Source organism: Mandrillus leucophaeus, unplaced genomic scaffold, assembly GCF_000951045.1.
Source record: "Mandrillus leucophaeus isolate KB7577 unplaced genomic scaffold, Mleu.le_1.0 Scaffold397, whole genome shotgun sequence".
In the NCBI taxonomy this organism is placed as follows: domain Eukaryota; kingdom Metazoa; phylum Chordata; class Mammalia; order Primates; family Cercopithecidae; genus Mandrillus; species Mandrillus leucophaeus.
The window spans coordinates 2,843,502-2,863,510 of record NW_012104220.1 but is presented as its reverse complement, the minus strand read 5'-3'; the positions used below and the strand labels follow the sequence as shown (position 1 = coordinate 2,863,510).

At 41.1% G+C, this 20,009-nt stretch overlaps 1 pseudogene; it reads left to right on the top strand.

The window, feature by feature from the left end:
- Window positions 1-15,026, top strand: part of LOC105547804 — a 52,547-nt pseudogene extending 37,521 nt beyond the window's left edge.
- The last annotated feature ends 4,983 nt before the right edge of the window (window positions 15,027-20,009 follow it).

Here is a 20,009-nt window from a genome sequence, read left to right as displayed (position 1 = left end):
ATTTGGGTTGGTTCCAAGTCTTTGCTATTGTGAATAGTCCTGCAATAAACATACGTGTACATGTGTCTTTAGAGTAGCATGATTTATAATCCTTTGGGTATATACCCAGTAATGGGATCGCTGGGTCAAATGGTGTTTCTAGTTCTAGATCATTGATCCACACTGTCTTCCACAATGGTTGAACTAATTTACACTCCCACCAACAGTGTAAAAGCGTTCCTATTTCTCCACATCCTCTCCCACATCTGTTGTTTCCTGACTTTTTAATGATCCCCTTTCTAACTGGCGTGAGATGGTATCTCATTGTGGTTTTGATTTGCATTTCTCTGATTACCAGAGATGATGAGCATTTTTTCATATGTATGTTCGCTGCATAAATGTCTTTTTTTGAGAAGTGTCTCTTCATATCCTTTGCCCACTTTTTGATGGGGTTATTTGTTTGTTTCTTGTAGATTCTGGATATTAGCCCTCTGTCAGATGGGTAGATTGCAAAAATTTTCTCCCATTCTGTAGGCTGCCTGTTCACTCTGATGGTAGTTTCTTTTGCTGTGCAGATGCTCTTTAGTTTAATTAGATCCTATTTGTCTATTTTGGCTTTCGTTGTGGTTGCTTTTGGTGTTTTAGTCATGAGGTCCTTGTCCATGCCTATGTCCTGAATGATATAGCCTAGGTTTTCTTCTAGGGTTTTTATGGTTTTAGGTCTTACATTTAAGTCTTTAATCCATCTTGAGTTAATTTTTGTATAAGGTGTAAGTAAGGGATCCAATTTCAGCTTTCTACATATGGCTAGCCAGTTTTCCCAGCACCATTTATTAAATAGGGAATCCTTTCCCCATTGCTTGTTTTTGTCAGGTTTATCAAAGATCAGATGGTTGTAGATGTGTGGTGTTATTTCTGAGGCCTCTGTTATGTTCCATTGGTCTATATCTCTGCTTTGGTACCAGCACCATGCTGTTTTGGTTACTGTAGCCTTGTAGTATAGTTTGAAGTCAGGTAGTGTGATGCCTCCAGCTTTGTTCTTTTGGCTTAGGATTGTCTTGGCTAAGCAGGCTCTTTTTTGTTTCCATATGAAATTTAAAGTAGTTTTTCCAATTATGTGAAGAAAGACACTGGCAGCTTGATGGGGATAGTATGAAATCTATAAATTACCTTGGGCAGTATGGCCATTTTCACGATACTGATTCTTCCTATCCATGAGTATGGAATGTTCTTCCATTTGTTTGTGTCCTCTTTCATTCCACTGAGCTGTGGTTTGTAGTTCTTCTTGAAGAGGTCCTTCACATCCCTTGTAAGTTGGATTCCTAGGTATTTTATTCTCTTTGTAGTAATTGGGAATGGGAGTTCATTCATTATTTGGCTCTCTGTTTGTCTCTTCTTGGTGTATAGGAATGCTTATAATTTTTGCACATTGATTTTGTATCCTGAGACTTTGCTGAAGTTGCTTATCAGCTTAAGGAGATTTTGGGCTGAGATGATGGGGTTTTCTAAGTATACAATCATGTCATCTACAAGCAGAGACAATTTGACTTCCTCTTTTCCTAACTGAATACCCTTTATTTCTTTCTCCTGCCTGAGTGCTCTGGCCAGAACTTCCAATATTATGTTGAATAGGAATGGTGAGAGAGGGCATCCTTGTCTGCTGTCAGTTTTCAAAGGGAATGTTTCCAGTTTTTGCCCATTCAGTATGATATTGGCTGTGAGTCTGTAATAAATAGCTCTTATTATTTTGAGACACGTTCCATCAATACCTAGTGTATTGAGAGTTTTCAGCGTGAAAGGCTGTTGAATTTTGTCGAAGGCCTTTTCTGCATCTGTTGAGATAATCATGTGGTTTTTGTTGTTGGTTCCGTTTATGTAATGGATTATGTTTATTGATTTGCATATGTTGAACCAGCCTTGCATCCCAGAGATGAAGCCAACTTAATTGTGGTGGATAAACTTTTTGATGTGCTGCTGGATTCGGTTTGCCAGTATTTTATTGAGGATTTTCACATCAATGTTCATCAGGAATATTGGCCTAAAATTATCTTTTTTATTGTTGTTGTGTCTCTGCCAGGCTTTGGTATCAGGATGATACTGGCCTCATAAAATGATTTAGGGAAGATTCCCTCTTTTTCTATTGATTGGAATAGTTTCAGAAGGAATGCTACCAGTTCCTCTTTGTATCTCTGGTAGAATTTGGCTGTGAATCCATCTGGTCCTGGACATTTTTGGTTGGTAGGCTATTAATTATTGCCTGAATTTCAGAACCTGTTATTGGTCTATTCAGGTGTTTATAGTATTCTCTGATGGTAGTTTGTATTTCTGTGGGATCAGTGGTGATGTCCCCTTTATTATTTTTTTATTGTATCTATTTTATTCTTCCTTCTTTTCTTCTTCATTAGTCTTGCTAGTGGACTACCTATTGTGTTGATCATTTCAAAAAACGAGCCCCTAGATTCATTGATTTTTTGAAGGGTGTTTTGTGTCTCTATCTCCTTCAGTCCTGCTCTGATCTTTGTTATTTCTTGTCTTCTGCTAGCTTTTGAATTTGTTTGCTCTTATTTTTCTAGTTCTTTTAATTGTGATGTCAAGGTGTCAATTTTAGATCCTTCCTCCTTTCTCTTGTGGGCATTTAGTGCTATAAATTTCCCTCTACACACTGCTTTAAATATGTCCCAGAGATTCTGGTACATTGTGTCTTTGTTCTCATTGGTTTCAAAGAACATCTTTATTTCTGCCTTCATTTTATCACTTACCCAGTAGTCATTCAGGAGCGGGTTGTTGAGTTTCCATGTAGTTGTGTGGTTTTGAGTGAGTTTCTTAATCCTGAATTCTAATTTGATTGCACTGTGGTCTAAGAGATAGTTTGTTGTGATTTCCGTTCTTTTACATTTGCTGAGGAGTGTTTTACTTCCAATTATGTGGTCAGTTTTAGAATAAGTGTGATGTGGTGCTGAGAAGAATGTATATTCTGCTGGTTTGGGATGAAGAGTCCTGTAGATGTCTGTTAGGTCCACTTGGTCCAGAGCTGAGTTCAAGTCCTGGATATCGTTGTTAATTTTCTGTCTTGTTGATCTGTCTAATATTGACAGTGAGGTGTTAAAGTTCCCCATTATTGTGTGGGAGTCTAAGTCTCTTTGTAGGTCTCTAAGAACTTGCTTTATGAATCTGGATGCTCCTGTATTGGGTGCATATATATTTAGGATAGTTAGCTCTTCTTGTTGAATTGATCCCTTTGGCATTATGTAGTGGCCTTCTTTGTCTCTTTTGATCTTTGTTGGTTTAAAGTCCGTTTTATCAGAGACCCAGGATTGCAACCCTTGCTTTTTTTTTTTTTTTGCTTTTCACTTGCTTCCTCTTTTCCTAATTGAATACCCTTTACAAAGGGAAGCTGGTATCATTCCTTCTGAAACTATTCCAATCAATAGCTGCTCCATCCCTTTATTTTTAGCCTACGTGTGTCTTTGCACATGAGATGGGTCTTCTGAATACAGCACACTGATGGGTCTTGACTCTTTATCCAACTTGCTAGTCTGTGTCTTTTAATTGGGGTATTTAGCCCATTTACATTTAAGGTTAATATTGTTATGTGTGAATTTGATCCTGTCATTATGATGCTAGCTGGTTATTTTGCCTGTTAGTTGACGCAGTTTCTTCATAGCTTCAGTGGTCTTTACAATTTGGCACGTTTTTGCAGTGGCTGGTACCAGTTGTTCCTTTCCATGTTTAGTGCTTCCTTCAGGAGCTCTTGTAAGGCAGGCCTGGTGGTTATAAAATCTCTCAGCATTTGCTTGTCTGTAAAGGATTTTTTTTCTCCTTCACTTATGAAGCTTAATTTGGCTGGATATGAAATTCTGGGTTTAAACTTCTTTTCTTTAAGAATGTTGAATATTGGTCCCCACTCTCTTCTGGCATGTAGGGTTTCTGCAGAGAGATCCACTGTTAGTCTGATGGGCTCCCCTTTGTGGGTAACCCGACCTTTCTCTTTGGCTGCCCTTAACATTTTTTTCCCTCATTTCAACCTTGGTGAATCTGACAATTATGTTTCTTGGCGTCACTCTTCTTGAGGAGTATCTTTGTGGTGTTCTCTGTATTTCCTGAATTTGAATGTTGGCCTGCCTTGCTAGGTTGGGGAAGTTCTCCTGGATAATATCCTGAAGAGTGTTTTCCAGCTTGGTTCCATTTTCCCTGTCACTTTCAGGTACATCAATCAAACGTAGATTTGGTCTTTTCACATAGTCCCATATTTCTTGGAGGCTTTGTTCATTTCTTTTCATTCTTTTTTCTCTAATCTTGTCTTCTCACTCTATTTCATTAATTTGATCTTCAATCACTGATATCCTTTCTTCTGCTTGATCAATCGGCTATTGAAGATTGTGTATGCTTCACGAAGTTCTCATACTGTGGTTTTCAGCTCCATCAGGTCATTTAAGCTCTTCTCTACACTAGTTATTCTAGTTAGCCATTCATCTAACCTTTTCTCAAGGTTTTTGGCTTTCTTGCAATGGGTTAGAACATGGTCCTTTAGCTTGGAGAAGTTTGTTATTACTGACCTTCTGAAGCCTACTTCTGTCAACTCATCAAACTCATTCTCTATCCAGTTTTGTTCCCTTGCTGGCAAGGAGTTGTGTTCCTTTGGAGGAGAAGAGGCGCTCTGGTTTTTGGAATTTTCAGCCTTTCTGCTCTGGTTTCTCCCCATCTTTGTGGTTTTATCTACCTTTGGTCTTTGATGTTGGTGACCTACAGATGCGGTTTTGGTATGGATGTCCTTTTTGCTGATGTTGATGCTGTTCCTTTCTGTTTGTTAGTTTTCCTTCTAACAGACAGGCCCCTCAGCTGCAGGTCTGTTGGAGTTTGCTGGAGGTCCACTGCAGACTCTGTTTGCCTGGGTATCACCAGCGGAGGCTGCAGAGCAGCAAATATTGCTGCCTGATCCTTCCTCTGGAAGCTTCATCCCAGAGGGGCACCTGTCTGTATGAGGTGTCTGTTGGTCCCTACTGGGAGGTGTCTCCAGGGACCTACGTGAGGAGGCAGTCTGTCTGTTATTGGAGCTCGAATGCCATGCTGGGAGAACCACTGCTCTCTTCAGAGCTGTCAGGCAGGGACATTTAAGTCTGCAGAAGCTGTCTGCTGCCTTTTGTTCAGATATGCCCTGCCCCCAGAGGTGGAATCTAGAGAGGCAGTAGGCCTTGCTGAGCTGTGGTGGGCTCTGCCCAGTTTGAGCTTCCCTGCTGCACTGTGAGCATAGAACCACCTACTCAAGCCTCAGCAATGGCAGACGCACCTTCCCCTGCCAAGCTGTAGTGTCCCAGGTTGATCTCAGAATGCTGTGCTGGCAGCGAGCAAGGCTCCGTGGGCGTGGGACCCACCAAGCCAGGCATGGGAGGGGATCTCCTGGTCTGCCAGTTTCAAATACCATGGGAAAAGCATGGTATTTGGGCAGAAGTGTACTGTTCCTTCAGGTACAGTCCACTCATTGCTTCCCTTGGCTAGGAAAGGGAAATCCTCCAACTCCTTGCGCTTCCCGGGTGAGGCAACACCCTGCCCTGCTTTGGCTCACCCTCCATGGGCTGCACCCACTGTCCAACCAGTCCCAGTGAGATGAACCAGGTACCTCAGTTGTAAATGCAGAAATCACCCGTCTTCTGTGTCAGTCTCGCTGGGAGCTGTAGACTGGAGCTGTTCCTATTTGGCCACCTTGGAAGCAACCCACCTCTTTTCTTTATAAATTACCCAGTCTCAAGCAGTTCTTTATAGCAATGTGAGAACAGATGAATACAGATACAGATGAAGCTATGCATAGCGGGAGGTGTGAGGGAAAGGGTGTACAACTTCCATGCCCTCCATGGGTGTGCCACCCTCCAGGAACTTCCATGTGTTCAGCTATCTGGAAGCTCCCAAACTTAGTCCTCCAAGGATTTTATGAAGGCTTCATTACATAGGCATGATTTATTAAACCATTGGCCACTTGTGATCAACTTTGCCTTCAGCCCCTCTCCCCTCTCCCAGTTAAAGCGTTAGGCTGAAAGTCCCAATCCTCTAATCGTGGGTTGGTCTTTCTGGTGACCAGCCCCCAACCAGAAGCTATCTAGGGACTGCCAGCCATTGGTCAATCATTACTGTGTAAAAAGATGTCAATGTAGAGTTTCTAAGGATTTTAGGAGTTGTATGCCAAGAAATAGACTGAAGACCAAATATGTATTTCACATATCACAGGTGCTGTTCAATAAAGGAGAAGGATTTGGGCAGAGTGTGGAATGGATAATATTAATCATTTAATTTGGAACATATTGAGTTGTGGGTATTGGTCAGACATACAGCCAAAAGGATCAGCAATTATATATACATACATGTGCACACACACACACAGACGTGTGTATATGTAATATAAATATATATGTATATATTTTTTGAGACAGAATCTTGCTCTGTTACCCAGGCTGGAGTGCCATTGTGGCCCACTGTAGCCTCCATCTCCCAGGCTCAAGTGAAGTAGCTCAGACTACAGGCATGTGCCATAGCACCTGGCTAATTTTTTAAATTTACTTTTTGTAGAGACACTGTCTTGCTGTGTTGAGCAGGCTGATCTCGCACTCAGGGGCTCAAGTGATTGTTTGACCTAGGCCTCCCAAAGTGCTGGAATTACAGGTGTGAGCCACCACACCTGGCCAGCAATTGGATATATTACTTTAGAACTTTGGAGCAAAATTTGGCCGCTAGACTTAGCGATGATAGGAGTATAGGTTGTTCATGCTAGTGACTACTGGCAGTGAATAAGAACACCTAGATAAGATGAGCAGAGGGCTAAATGTCAAGATCATTAAATGACAAGATAAGAGGAGGGAAAATGATGGAATCCTGGAAAATACTAATATTCAAGAGATAAGTGCAGTTGAGAAAATAATATTATCCTGGAAGGCAAGAAATGAAGAGTTTTGAGAAGAAAGCAGACAACAGGGTCAAATGCCCTTGAGAGGCCACATAAGGCAAAGGCTGAAAATTCAATTATTTTGAGAAATTAAGAATTTATTGCTAACTGTGGCAAAAGCAACTTCAGTGAACAGAGTGAAACCAAAAGATATTGAAGTGAATTAAGGTGAGAAAAGAGGTGAGAAAGGTAAAATGACAAATGTAGACCCCTCCTTTCAGTTCAAGAAGAAGGTTTGAAACTGTATTGCTAGGGGAAGGGGAGAACATGTTGACTAGGGCCAACTAGAAGGATTGGAGGTAAGGTTGGAGCTCCTAAAAGAATAGTGATACCAATTTGTACAAATGTCTGGTCTACCTTCATCAGTATCAGGCATAGGTTAGAGAAGGTGGGTAATTGGGTTCACCAGGATTGGGATTTTGCCAAGTGGGTATATAGAAGAATGAGGAAGAATGAAATTGAGAGTGTTAAGCAAGAGAAAGATTGAAAGGATGGGGCTTTGTTTTTAGGCTACCTAGAGAAGGAAATAAAAACTAGAGGAAGCTGAGAAATTGGGGTGAAGTAGAAGAAGAATCAAGGGGCTTAGTGACTTTGATGCAATTAAAAACACACATTGATAAGAAGATTGTACTCAGACATTGTACAATTTAAATTGTAGTTTAAGATTTCAGAAATGGAACAATTCTAATTGATGACAAGATCTAGGAAGTAATTTAGAGTATAGACTAGAAAAAACTAGATATCAGGAAAAGATTAATGATCTGTGAATCTTGGATACTTGCGTGTGCTTATATGTTGACACAATGAATCCATTTGAGAGGGAGAATGTATCAGCCAGCAGGAAACAGATGAAATACCTACTCTGATTCTAATGTGGAATTCTAACTCCACACATTGTGGAATCTTCTAATTCCACATTGGGATATCTGAGGAAGGAACTACTTACAACAGTGCAGTTACAATATAGAGAACCAACAGGATCGTAGAGAACTCTGAGGCAAGAAACAGTGGAACATTTACCATAGATTTGAAAAGATGAGGGGAAAGAGCAATTACCAGAACCTGGAAGAAGGCTGTCTTGAGAGGACAATGACTTTGGTCAAAAGAAACAGCCAATCCAAGAAGACTTTTCTGGGAAGAAGGCAGAAGAATAAATATAGTAGTTCCCCTTATCCATAGTTTCTCTTTCCAGGGTTTCAGTTACCCATGGTCAACCACAGTCTAAGAATATTAAATGAAAAATTCCAAAAATAAACAATTCATAAGTTTTAAATTGTGCACTATGCCAAGTAGCACAATGAAATATCGTTCCATCCAGCCTGGGACGTGAATCATCCCATTGTCCGGCATATCCAAACTGTATATGCTCCCTGCCCGCTAGTCACTTAGTAGCTCTCTCAGTTAGCAGATCGACTGTTGAGGTGGTATGGCAGTGCTTGTATTCAAGTCACTCTTATTTTACTTAATAATGGCACCAAAGCACAAGAGTGGTGATGCTGGCATATTTTTATAATTGTTCTACTTTATTATTAGTTATTGTTGTTAAAGTCTTACTGTGCCTAATTTATAAGATAAAAGTTATAGGCAAGTACATATAGGAAAAACATAGCATATACAGGGTTTAATGCTATCTTTGCTTTCAGGCATCCACTAGGGGTCTTGGAACATATCCCCTGGATCAGGGGGAACTACTGTACTTTTATTTCACGCTCTTCTTTCTCTCAAGTACCTTGCTGGGGCTTCCCCATAGACAAACCCCACCAGAAAGTAGAGGACAAAGAAGTCTGTTGATACAGTTTATATAGACTTTGGCCTCCCCCAGTACAGAGCTGGGTAGACAAGGATGCAAAGTTGCTCTAGAGAGGCAAACAGAGAGACATCCAGCCTAGTGAGATTAGAGACACAAGCTAGAGCAGGGCAAACTGATAATGCATATTTCTGACAAGTTGGGAGAGACTGAGATTCAAGTCTCAGATAGTTGAATGGAACTTAAATAGGAATCATAACTTTGTTATTCTGAGAAGAGAGAAGTAGTAGAAAATGGTTTATATTTGCAGACAGGTTTTTATGGATCTCATTTTGCCTGTGAAGACATCTATTGAGACATAGTAGGGGGAGAATGAGAGTGGCGAAAGTTTTGGCCAGGTCTGATTTGTGTGACCATCCCTGGAGGAAGAGGACACGGAGGAGAGGGAAGTCTTGTAATTGACAGGCTTTCCAGTGTCAAAGGGGTGGGTGAGAGGAAGTTTTCCCAAGCAAAATAGGGATGTTGAGAAGACAGCAGCTGCAGACACCCATCGCAGAGGTGAAACAACACGCTGAGCCTGGCAGCAGCATGTGACAGCTCATTTGTTCTCTCAGAAAGACTGCTTTATATGACAATACTCATGGTATGTACGTGTTCCAATGAGTTCTTTAAAAGTCTCAGTACTTTTTTGTCACACATATTATTCAATTCTTAAGATTTTATGTAATGGCTAATGAGCGTTAAAAAGCAGCATTCTAGTGATGCCTCCAAGGGCAACAGCTAACACTTCTTGAGCACTTATGTGAGCTGGGCATTATGCAAACTGCTTTCTATCGTAATGTTATCTGATCCTCATGACTCCTATGAAGTCCTGAACTGGGCAGTCACTTATTGCTGTTCTACTACCCATTCCCCTTTCTTTTTTCTTAGTAGTGCCCAGATTTTCTCTGGGGACAAGGAGATCTTCCATTCTTAGCAACATTGCTAAAGAAGGGCAGATAGTTCCAGTGGGGGTTACGCTAGTCAGTCACCCATCTCCCTGGTCTCAATAACTGATTGGTTAGAGCTGGGCACGTGACATAGAGTGTCTCGTCAAGAACTTCGGGGTTCTTGTTGGGAATGTTGGGACTCCCTCTTCCTCTGAGTTGCATGTGGTATGAGCACGGGAAGCCTGGAACGGCTGCAGCAATGAGGGGAGCTGGCCTGAGGATGTGATGACCACAGAGAAAAGGGCAGAGCTGAGAGAACATTAGAGGTGCTGAACTTGGAGCCCAAATAACGTAGTGAACCTCTAAATCCAGCCAGCTGGGGCAGCACTACCTCTAAACTGCAGTTCCATGAGCCAATAAAGCTCCTTCTGAGAAAGCTATCGATTTTGATTTTCTCTGAGATGCCATTTTCAAAATGGTAATGATAAAAAGAATTTTGCTGGCTTATTTTTAGAGTTAAATGAAATAATATTCAGCGGCAAATATTGATACTCTAAATACTTGTCATTCTCATAGATTGTGACAGTGTACCATCCGGAATACACTTTCATGGGATTGATTAGTGTGTCTCTCTTTCTAACTTATGTACATATACTTTAGAAAGTTTTATACTGCACAAGTATAAAGAGGCAAAATTATTTTAAATAATGTGCCTTTAATTTTTTTCTATTACCATATTATACTCATTATAGAAAATATAAATGGTCTACATAATTTATAGCTATACTAAGTGTTTATGGTCTTTCTATAGAGATAGAGCACTGGGTCTTTGCTCAGCGTCTAAATTCTTCATTACTTATTGTTCCATGGGAAATTGCCTCGGCTTTGACCATTTTCAACTTTTAACGATTGCAGGAGCATTGGACGTGACAGACATGAGGATTACCTGTATTAAAGTGGTCTCTCAATTTCTCTCTTTTTGTTTCTCACATTCTTTCCTTACGTTTGTGTTTATAGCATTTTACACAAAACAAGATAGGCATGATCCTTAAAAGTTGTTTTTGGTTTTGTTTTTGCCTGCAATATATTCATTAAAACACTTACCAAAGAGAAATGAGTTATATTTCTGTTCTTACGCTTAAGGACCTATAATGCTATTTGACACAAAAATAGAAAGATGGAAAAGTAGAAGAGTAAATATGTATATAACAAGTACATTTACATGGTTTCACACGTTTAATCTTGCAAACCCAACTCATGGCAATAAATTTATGGAAACAAAACATTAAAAAACTTAGAAAGTAATAATAAACTATAAACACAATGCTACTGAAGCTCAGCTATAACACCACATTCTCAGCTCTAGTTTGGATGGAACACAAGTGTTTTAAATTGCATTGGGTGGAGGCCCGGGCAGGAAGGAAGCATCGGATATTGCTGGAACATATCTTTGTTTGAGCAACAGCTAATGAGAAAGGTCACCATTATGCTTTGCTTCCAAACACTGGGTCTGTTTTGAAATTAGTACTGCACATTTCATCACAAATGCTGGTTTATAATCATCAAGGTAAATAATCCTGCAGTATTAATGCTTTTTTCTCATAAGTGGCAAGTAAAATCTAAAGCTTATGTTCTCACCACTGTTTTGATCAGCATATCATTTTGTCAGTAAAAGATAAAATGACTTTCTATTTATGGACTCTGGGATTCCTGATTATTTAGAAAATTCCAATCATGAATTTAGAGGAAATTCAGCCTTCTAATTTTTTTCCTTCAGTTGTAGTGTTACTTGTACTCTTGTTAAACTCGTCGCTGGCATTTGAAATGCAAGGCTTTCTGGACTTTGTTCCCTAACATTTATTGCATTTGTTTAGTGGATTATGTGAGTGGCACAGAAATCCTAAGAAAGAGCTTAACTTTTCTCTGTGAAGTGTTTGCTGACAAATGTGATAAACTTTAGAAGACCACCTCCTAGGAAGGGTTGACATATCAAGGACAGTAAAAACAGTAGTACCAGACATTTCTGCCACAACTTTTTCGGTAGTTGGGGCGGGGGGAACAGAAATCTATTAAATATCTCAGTTTATATTTTTGGTTCTCCCTTTTGGCTAGGCTGTTGTATTCCCATGTCCACAGCACGTTCCACTGTGGGAGCCTGGAGCTCTCAGAATAAACTTTGGGAAAGGCTGGGTCCACCCTCTGGGGATAAGGGAGCCAGAGGGAGGAAGGGGAGGGGGTAAAGGAAAAGGGAAGGGGGCGGCTGTCTTCCTGTGTTTGGATGACCTTTCCTTATGTTTATCTGGAGGGACTGGGCAGCCACGCTGTGTTTGGTGTCAGCCTGCCATGTTGTCCCATGTGATCTCTTTCTTAGCTTTATGTGTCGAGAGGACCTTTGCCTCTACTGGGAGAACTAGATTTAACTCTGAATTATAAAAGAAAAAAGTGTACAAGTCTTTTAGGCATTGGGGCCTAGAGATAGAAGTCTTATGAAGCATGCACATATGCCAGTGTGCAACAGATTCCCTAAGGGAAAGACTTAGCATCTCTTGGAGCTATTTGAAGGTGGGCCCACCTGTACTTCTTCCTTCTTGCTGAGAGCTGGGCTGGAGGCTGTCTTGCTTCTCCTGAAGCCTCATCATTTAGTACAATGCCCTTCACTTGTGGGTATTCCATAACTATTTCTTGAACACATGAGTGAATGGATGAATACATGAGCAGAGTCACAGAGAGGTGACTGGGCAACAGGCAGTGAGGTTCCTACAATACTTAATTTATTTGCCAGTCCCTGCTCTAAGAGCCTTAAGCAGCTCCACTTTAGAGAAACCAGTTTCAAGCCTCTCCGTCTCACATTCCTGGTGGGTGAATCACTTGTTTCTTATGGGTGGGTGAGAACACCACCTCTGGTTTCCACCTTTCTTTTTCATTTTAGTGCTGACCTCATCTGACCTGACCTTAGCTTCAATGTTATTTTCCCAGAGAAGCTATCCCTTAATCATCCTACTCTCCTCCACCTGAATTAGATCTCCCCGTACACCTCTTATTAAACGCTATTACTTTCATAGAATGTAATACAATTTTTAATTATATTCATGTGGGTGATAATCCATCCTATGTCTGATTTCTCCACTAGATTACAAACTTCTTGAAGATAGGGGACCATATGTATTTTCTCATCACTCTGTTCTTAGTACCTGTCATAATACCTGGCATATAGCTACCATGGCATATAGGCTTAATACCTGGCATATAGGTCCTCTGTACACATAAGCAAGCATGTGTTCAATTAATGAATGAGCAGATAAATGAATACATTGTATTTGGAAGGAGAATTCATACCAGGTTACTGAGCAGGGTTGGGGATAAAGATCAGAGTCCAAAAGCCCTATCCCAATCAGACCTTGGACACACTAATGAGTTTGAGATTCTGGAAGAGGATGAAGTGCTTAGCAGACATAAGTGAGATTGGGCATTTTACCTTTGGAAACTAACTAGTAGTCTGGACTCCTGGGAGTATCAGAAACTTTCTCTTTTAGCTCTACCCAAAGTAGCAACTTCTTCCACCTTCTCAGTAATAGCAGTATTCTTGGTTACCAGGTATCTGAATCTCAGAAAGACTCTCGATGTTTTCCTCTTTTTCACGTCACACAGCTTCACAATACCTCTTGTTAGTTTTTTCCTTTCCATTCCCATGAGGGCCTTTTGATCTAGTGAATTAGTCAGATTTCTTTCTTTTGCAAGTTCCAGGCACACAATTCCAATTAGCTTAAAAGCAAAAACTGGGAATCATGTTGTAGGGAAGTTGATGGGGACAACTGGCTTCAGACGTGTCTAGATCAGATGTTGCTCAGGACTCCACCTTTCTTGCCATCTCCCTGCTAAGTTTTTGAAATGAACACCTACAACCCCTGACTCGCAATCTCCTCATAGCACCAGGGAGGACGCTGATTGCACCCATGTGACTATTCCTGAATCTGTCACTGCAATGGGGAGGGAAGGAGGGCTCTGATTTCTTGGCCTGGGAAACATATTCAGCTTTCTGCCCCTTGTATGGGGGGGATGAGGGTACAATCATAGACAGAGTTTCTCAAGGAAAAGAGGAATTGTGTTACCAGGATAAGCTGTGGAAGAGGTGCTGGATAATCAAAAACAATAGAATGCCTTTCTGCAACAGCCATCCTGATCCAGGTGCAGTGCTAGGCCCTTAACCTACATGCATCGGGATATGCAAGGGAAATGAGGGTGCACTGTGGAATCAGATTGCTTTGGCCCAAATCCTAGCTCTTCCTCTTACTAATTCTGTTATTTTGGATGAGTTAACCTCTCTAAATCCAGTTTTCTCATGATAAAACAGTGATGTAAAGTATTCAGTAGAATATTACTCAGCCTTAAAGAGGAAGGAAATTCAGCCTCTTAGCTTCTCCCGTCAACTGATGCCCCAGTCTTCAGTGAGGCACCAGCCAGTCCCTGAAACAAGTAAATGGATTTGGCCATACTGGGCGCCTGGTCACCACAGCTGGTTTTAATTCTGGCAAAATAGGTATCATCACCATCAATGACCTCAACTACATGGTCTACTATGGAATCATATGGTTCCAGTATGATTCCACCCACAGCAAATTCCACAGCACCATCAAGGCTGAAAACAGAAACCCCATCACCATCTTCCAGGAGTGAGATCCCACCAAGATCAAACAGGATGATGCTGGTGCTGATTATGTTATGGAGTCCACTGGCATCTTCAATATCATGGAGAAGGCTGGGGCTCACTTAGAGGGTGGAGCCAAAAGGGTTATCACCTCTGCCCCCTCTGCTGATGCCCCCATGTTTGTGATGGACATGAGCCATAAGAAGTATAAAAACCTCAAGATCATCAGCAATGCCTCTTTCACCACCAGCTGCCTAACCCCCAGGCCAAGGTCATCCATAACAACTCTGGCATCATGAAGCGACTCAGGATCACAGTCCATGCCATCACTGCCACCCAGAAGACTGTCATGGCCCCTCTGGGAAACTGTGGTGTGATGGCCATGAGGCTCTCCATTATGTCATCCCTGCATGCGTCTACCGGTGCTGCCAAGGCTGTGGGCAAGGTCATCCCCAAGCAGAACAGGAAGTTCACTGGCATGGCCTTCCATGTCCCCACTGCCAATGTGTCAGTCATGGACCTGACCTGCTCTCTGGAGAAACCAGCCAAATATGATGACATCAAGGAAGTGGTGAAGCGACATCGGAGGGGGCCCTCAGGGGCATCATGGGCCACGCTGAGCACCAGGCTGTCTCCTTCAGCTTTAACAGTGACAGCCACTCTTCCACCTTCAACACTGGGGCTGGCATTGCCCTTAACGTCCTCTTTGTCAGGCTTATTTCCTGGTATGACAATGAATTTGGCTACAGCAACAAAGTGATAACCTTCATGATCCACATGGCTTCCAAGAAGTAAGAGCCCTCAGACCACCAGCCCCAGCAGGAGCATCAGAGGAAGAGAGAAGCCTTTAGTTGCTGGGAAGTCCCTGCCACGCAGTACTCCACCACACTGAGAATCTCCCTTCCTCATCGTTTCTACACCAGACACCCTGAAAAGGGAAGAACCTAGGGAGCCCGACCTTGTCAGACAACATTAATAAATTCCTGTGTACCCAGCCAAAAAAAGGGAAGGAAATTCTGACATATGCTGTAACATGGATGAGCCTTGAGGACATTATGCTAAGTGAAATAAGCTAGTCACAAAAGGACAAATACTGTATAATGCAACTCATATGAAATGCCCAGAGAAGTGAACTTCATAGAGACAGAAAGTGAAATGGTGGTGCCAGGGGCTGGGGAGTGGGGTGAATGGGGAGTTGGTGTTTAATGGGTACCGAGTTCCAGATTTGCAAGATGAAAGAGTTCTGGAGGTGGATGGTGGTGATGGTTGTACAACAGTGCGAATATACTTAAAACCCCTGAACTATACACTTAAAAATGGTGAAAACGGTAAATTTTATGTTATGTATATTTTACCACAATTTTTAAAGAAGTGACATAAGGGTTAAATGAGACCACAGATGTAAAGTATTTAGTGCAGTGTGAGTGAATACATAGTAAGTGCTCATAAATGTTAAATATTATTCTCATAACAGCCCTACAGATATTATTATCTTTATGTTTATAGTTGAGTGAGTGGAGTTTTGGGGGTTAAGTAAGTGGTCCAAGCCCACCCGGCTAGAAAGTGGTGAAGCCAGACTCAAACCCACTGCTTGACCACTAAGGCTCTGCTATTTTCTATTATGCTGTGTTACTTCCCAGCACTCTGCTTGCCAGCTGCCACTGCCTAATATTTTTAAATATTGCTTTGATTATGTTAAGCTTCTGCCTAACAAAACTTAAGGGATCTACCTGTGGTCTACAACACAAATGCCTCTTCCTGATACAATTCTTTTTGCAGTCTGACCCCAGTTACTTTTCTAGCCTCATTTTGATGTCAAGGCTCTGCTTTACCTTGCTTTGTGTTTTCTAGGCTCGTAGCATATGCTAGTTATTCTGCTGGAACACTGCTGAAACTCTACCCACCTTTTTTGGGGGATGGAAGGACAAAGTCTCACTCTGTCTCCTAGGCTGGATGGAGTGCAGTAGTGCCAGCACAGCTCACTGCAGCCTCCACTTTGTGGGTTAAAGCTATCCTCTGGCCTCAGCCTCCTGAGTGTCTGGGACTACAGGTGTGCATTACCACGTCTGGCTAATTTTTTATTGGTTTGTATAAATGGGATCGCACTATGTGGCCCAGGCTGGTCTTGAACTCCTGGGCTCAAGAAATCCTCCTGCCTTGGCCTCCCAAAATGCTGGGATAACAGGCGTGAGCCGTCACACCTGGCCTCTACCTATCTTTTGATGCTCAGCTCAAGACCCAGCTCCTCCAGAAAGCCTCGCCTAACTGGGAGAGAGACAGGTCATTTCCTGCTCTTCACTACTACAGTGTTTATTATTTGATAGCAACACATAAGGTACTGCTTAAATCAAAGTTATTACTGCAGCTGTTCATGTCTTAGCTCCACAGCAGTGGAGAGCAGGTATTGGACCTACTACTGCTTTAAATTTCCCTCAATGCCAGGTTAGTGTTTTGCATTGAGTAGCAACTTGATAACAATTTCTTAAGGTTGCTGATGCAGGAAATCTGATTAACGATGACTAGTTCAAACAGTCATGATCTGGATTGAAGAAAAGCATGTATTATTTTCTTTTTGTTAGACAAGATACTGGAATTTCTCCTTGTACTTTTAGGGCAGTTCAGGACATAATGATTCCTAGTCAGCATGGAAATAAAAAGATGGAGCCTGGTTAAAAAAGCCAATCTGCTAGTGAGCCTGTGTGAGAGGTAGATGTCTCTTGCTGATTACATTCTGAGAAACAGAAGCAGGCAAAAGTGTTTACAGAGCAACCAGAGATGAAGCGGTGATTATTTTGAGAATATCTCAAAAAACAGAAGAGGTCATTTCAGGTTCTGCAAATAGTGCCTACTATGCAAATACTTCAGTCTCTACACAGGTACTGAAAATGTTAATCATGTATAAGTCCCTAAACCTTTCTAAATAACGCTGTTCCCTCACCTCCAGCCCCTGCTCAAAGGTCCTCTGTGGACCATGTAAAGGATCTGCAGACATGCCGGGGAAAGAATTAAAGCCACAGTGCTGGAAATGGCAGCCTCAACCGATATTCACCAGGATGCTCTAGTGTGCCAGTCCTGAGTGGTCACGGGGTTTGTTCTGATTGGTCAGTTTCTATTCTTTAAATATGTTGAATATCACCTCTGGGCCGAGAGAACAGCACTGGAAGTGAAGGCAGTTCTATGTGGTAGGAGCGCAAAGCACCAATGAGAGAATGACAGAAGACGGGTCAGGAAACACAGGTAAGGACCAGAACTTGAAGGAATTCAGACCATTTGGGCAGATGAGCCATAGATAACTATTAGGCAGAGAGGTATTATAAGCAACTGTATATTTTTGAAGGATGAACAAGACTATTTATTAGGCTTTTATAGTGGACCTGATGAGAGGTGAGGAAGACTTGAATCAAGAACTTGGCAGTGCCAATAGATGGTGGGGGGGATGAACATAATAGATATATTTTTAGGTAAAATTGACTGCATTTATGATTGAATGGAGAGAGTGGGAGTAGAAGTGACAAAAGGAATCAGAATCTGAAATGTGAATATTCTAATTGGTGGTATGTGCTAAGAATACATTGATGGTTCAAGTTTATTTTCACTGTCTTACCTCAAAGTTCAAAGAATAAGTTGTGGTTAACCATACATATGATACATGAGCAGAGCAGTTGAATGTGAGGTTGCTGGCAACTGTTGAAAAAGGCAATCACCCCACCTGACCACATTTTGGTTCAGTGAGAGTCTAGACTGGAACAACGACTCATTTAGAATTGCGTGAGACTGGCTTTCCATGGCTGAAAGAAATATGGAGAACGTTCTGAGGCTGACAGGAACTATGCAAACAGCAGTCACATGCCTTTGGACAAGGCCATTTTATAACCAATTTACAAGGCATCATTTCTGCTTCCCTACAGTAGTCGGGCCCTGAGTATCATTGGGATTGGTACATTTCTTTGAGTCTTTTCCCACCTCAAAGGCAGTCAGGCTTAGAGAGCTGTGATGGGGATGGGGAGGGTCTTGGGTCTGGGAAGCCCCAGAAGAAAGACTGCATTCTTTCCCCAGGTTGAAGCTGTTAATCACCCTGCCGAAGGCTGGATTCGCAGAGAGAGAAAATGTACAAGGGCTGCTTTATGATATCCATGGATGTGCCCTCATGGCCGTGAACTTCAATAGTTCTTAACTTTACTTGCCTAAGTAAGGGAAAACATAATAAACCAATAGGCAATTTTAAACATTAATAGACTGTTACGTTTCACCTGAATTTTAGGTCTTCATTTTGCAACTCAGGATTTTATTTCAAGCTATATTTCTTTAAAGATGGCAGCATTTTCTTCTCAAAATGAGGATCAAGACTATGGTATCTTTACAGTATTAAAAATAAACTGTATTTTGGACCTGCAAAGAAATATTCAGATGTCATAACCTGAAAATAACCTCTGAATTTTCCCACACTCTAACAAACCTCCAAACTGCCAAATGGATATGCACCAACATTTCCAGATTCCCCTGGGAACACATTTGAGAATGCTTAGTTCCAAAGAAAGAAAATGTTAGGGGAAAATATCCACACTCAAAAAATAGGGGTTTACACCAAAAGTGCTCTCCTGTCAAAAGAAAATATCTCAAGTGTCACATGGTAAAAAATATATATATATATACACAAGATAAATTATTTATACAATATGAAGTTCAGTTGTAATTTAGCTTTCTTGTCCACTAGTTAACACTTTCATTATATAAAGATGTTTAAAACAACAACAAACCCCGTCTCTACTAAAAATACAAAAAAATTAGCCAGGCGTGGTGGTGGGCACCTGTAGTCCCAGCTTCTCGGAAGGCTGAGGCAGGAGAATAGTGTGAACCCGGGAGGCGGAGCTTGCAGTGAGCCAAGATTAAGCCACTGCACTCCAGCCAAGGCAACAGAGCGAGACTCCGTCTCAAAACAAAACAACAACAACCAAAAAAAAAAACAAAAAAAACTCAACAAAACAAAAATGTTACACCTCTCTTTATTTATTCATATATATTATTATTTGGTGAAAGAAAAACACAATTATTTTTATTCTGTCTTTACTGAAAGGAAGACAAAGAAATAAAAGTACCTTCATTTTTTGTGTGTGTCCCTTTCTCCTTCTGCTATGCTTGTCTTGCCAAACCCAATCCCAGTGTAAGACCAACGAAATCATTCTTTAGGCCTACTCCTGAGTAGCTGAACATTGATGAAAATCACCTAAACTGCAGATTGATGCCACTATAAATACTTGGTTGCCTCCTCATCTACAGGACAATCTGATGGACTAGCTCTTCCACTCTCCACAATGGTTTCATATTGTCATTCTCTTCAAACATCTGATCACTTCCTTTTTATCTTATTCTAAATATGTGACTTTGAATAATATTTCCTCTAGAAAATATGGGCAAATCATGACCAAAACTCCAATGGGATTTTACAATGGAATATAAAGCAATTATAAACACTGCCCAGAGAAGTAAATACATGAGAATAATCAATAAAATGAGAAAAGAAAAATGGGAGTAATGTTTACCTACCAGTTATCAAACAAATTATAGAGCTACCATAATTAAATAATGTTAAATTCCTGCTGGAAGAGACAATACATCAATGGCACAGACCAAAGACCACGTGTAAGGGTAAAATAAGATAAAGGTAGCATTTCAAAAGGATGAGAAAGGATAAGATATTTAACAAATGGTGTTGAAAAGTTGGCTATCCATTTGAAAAAATAAAGTTATATGTCCACAACTCATCAATTTTAAAAGTTA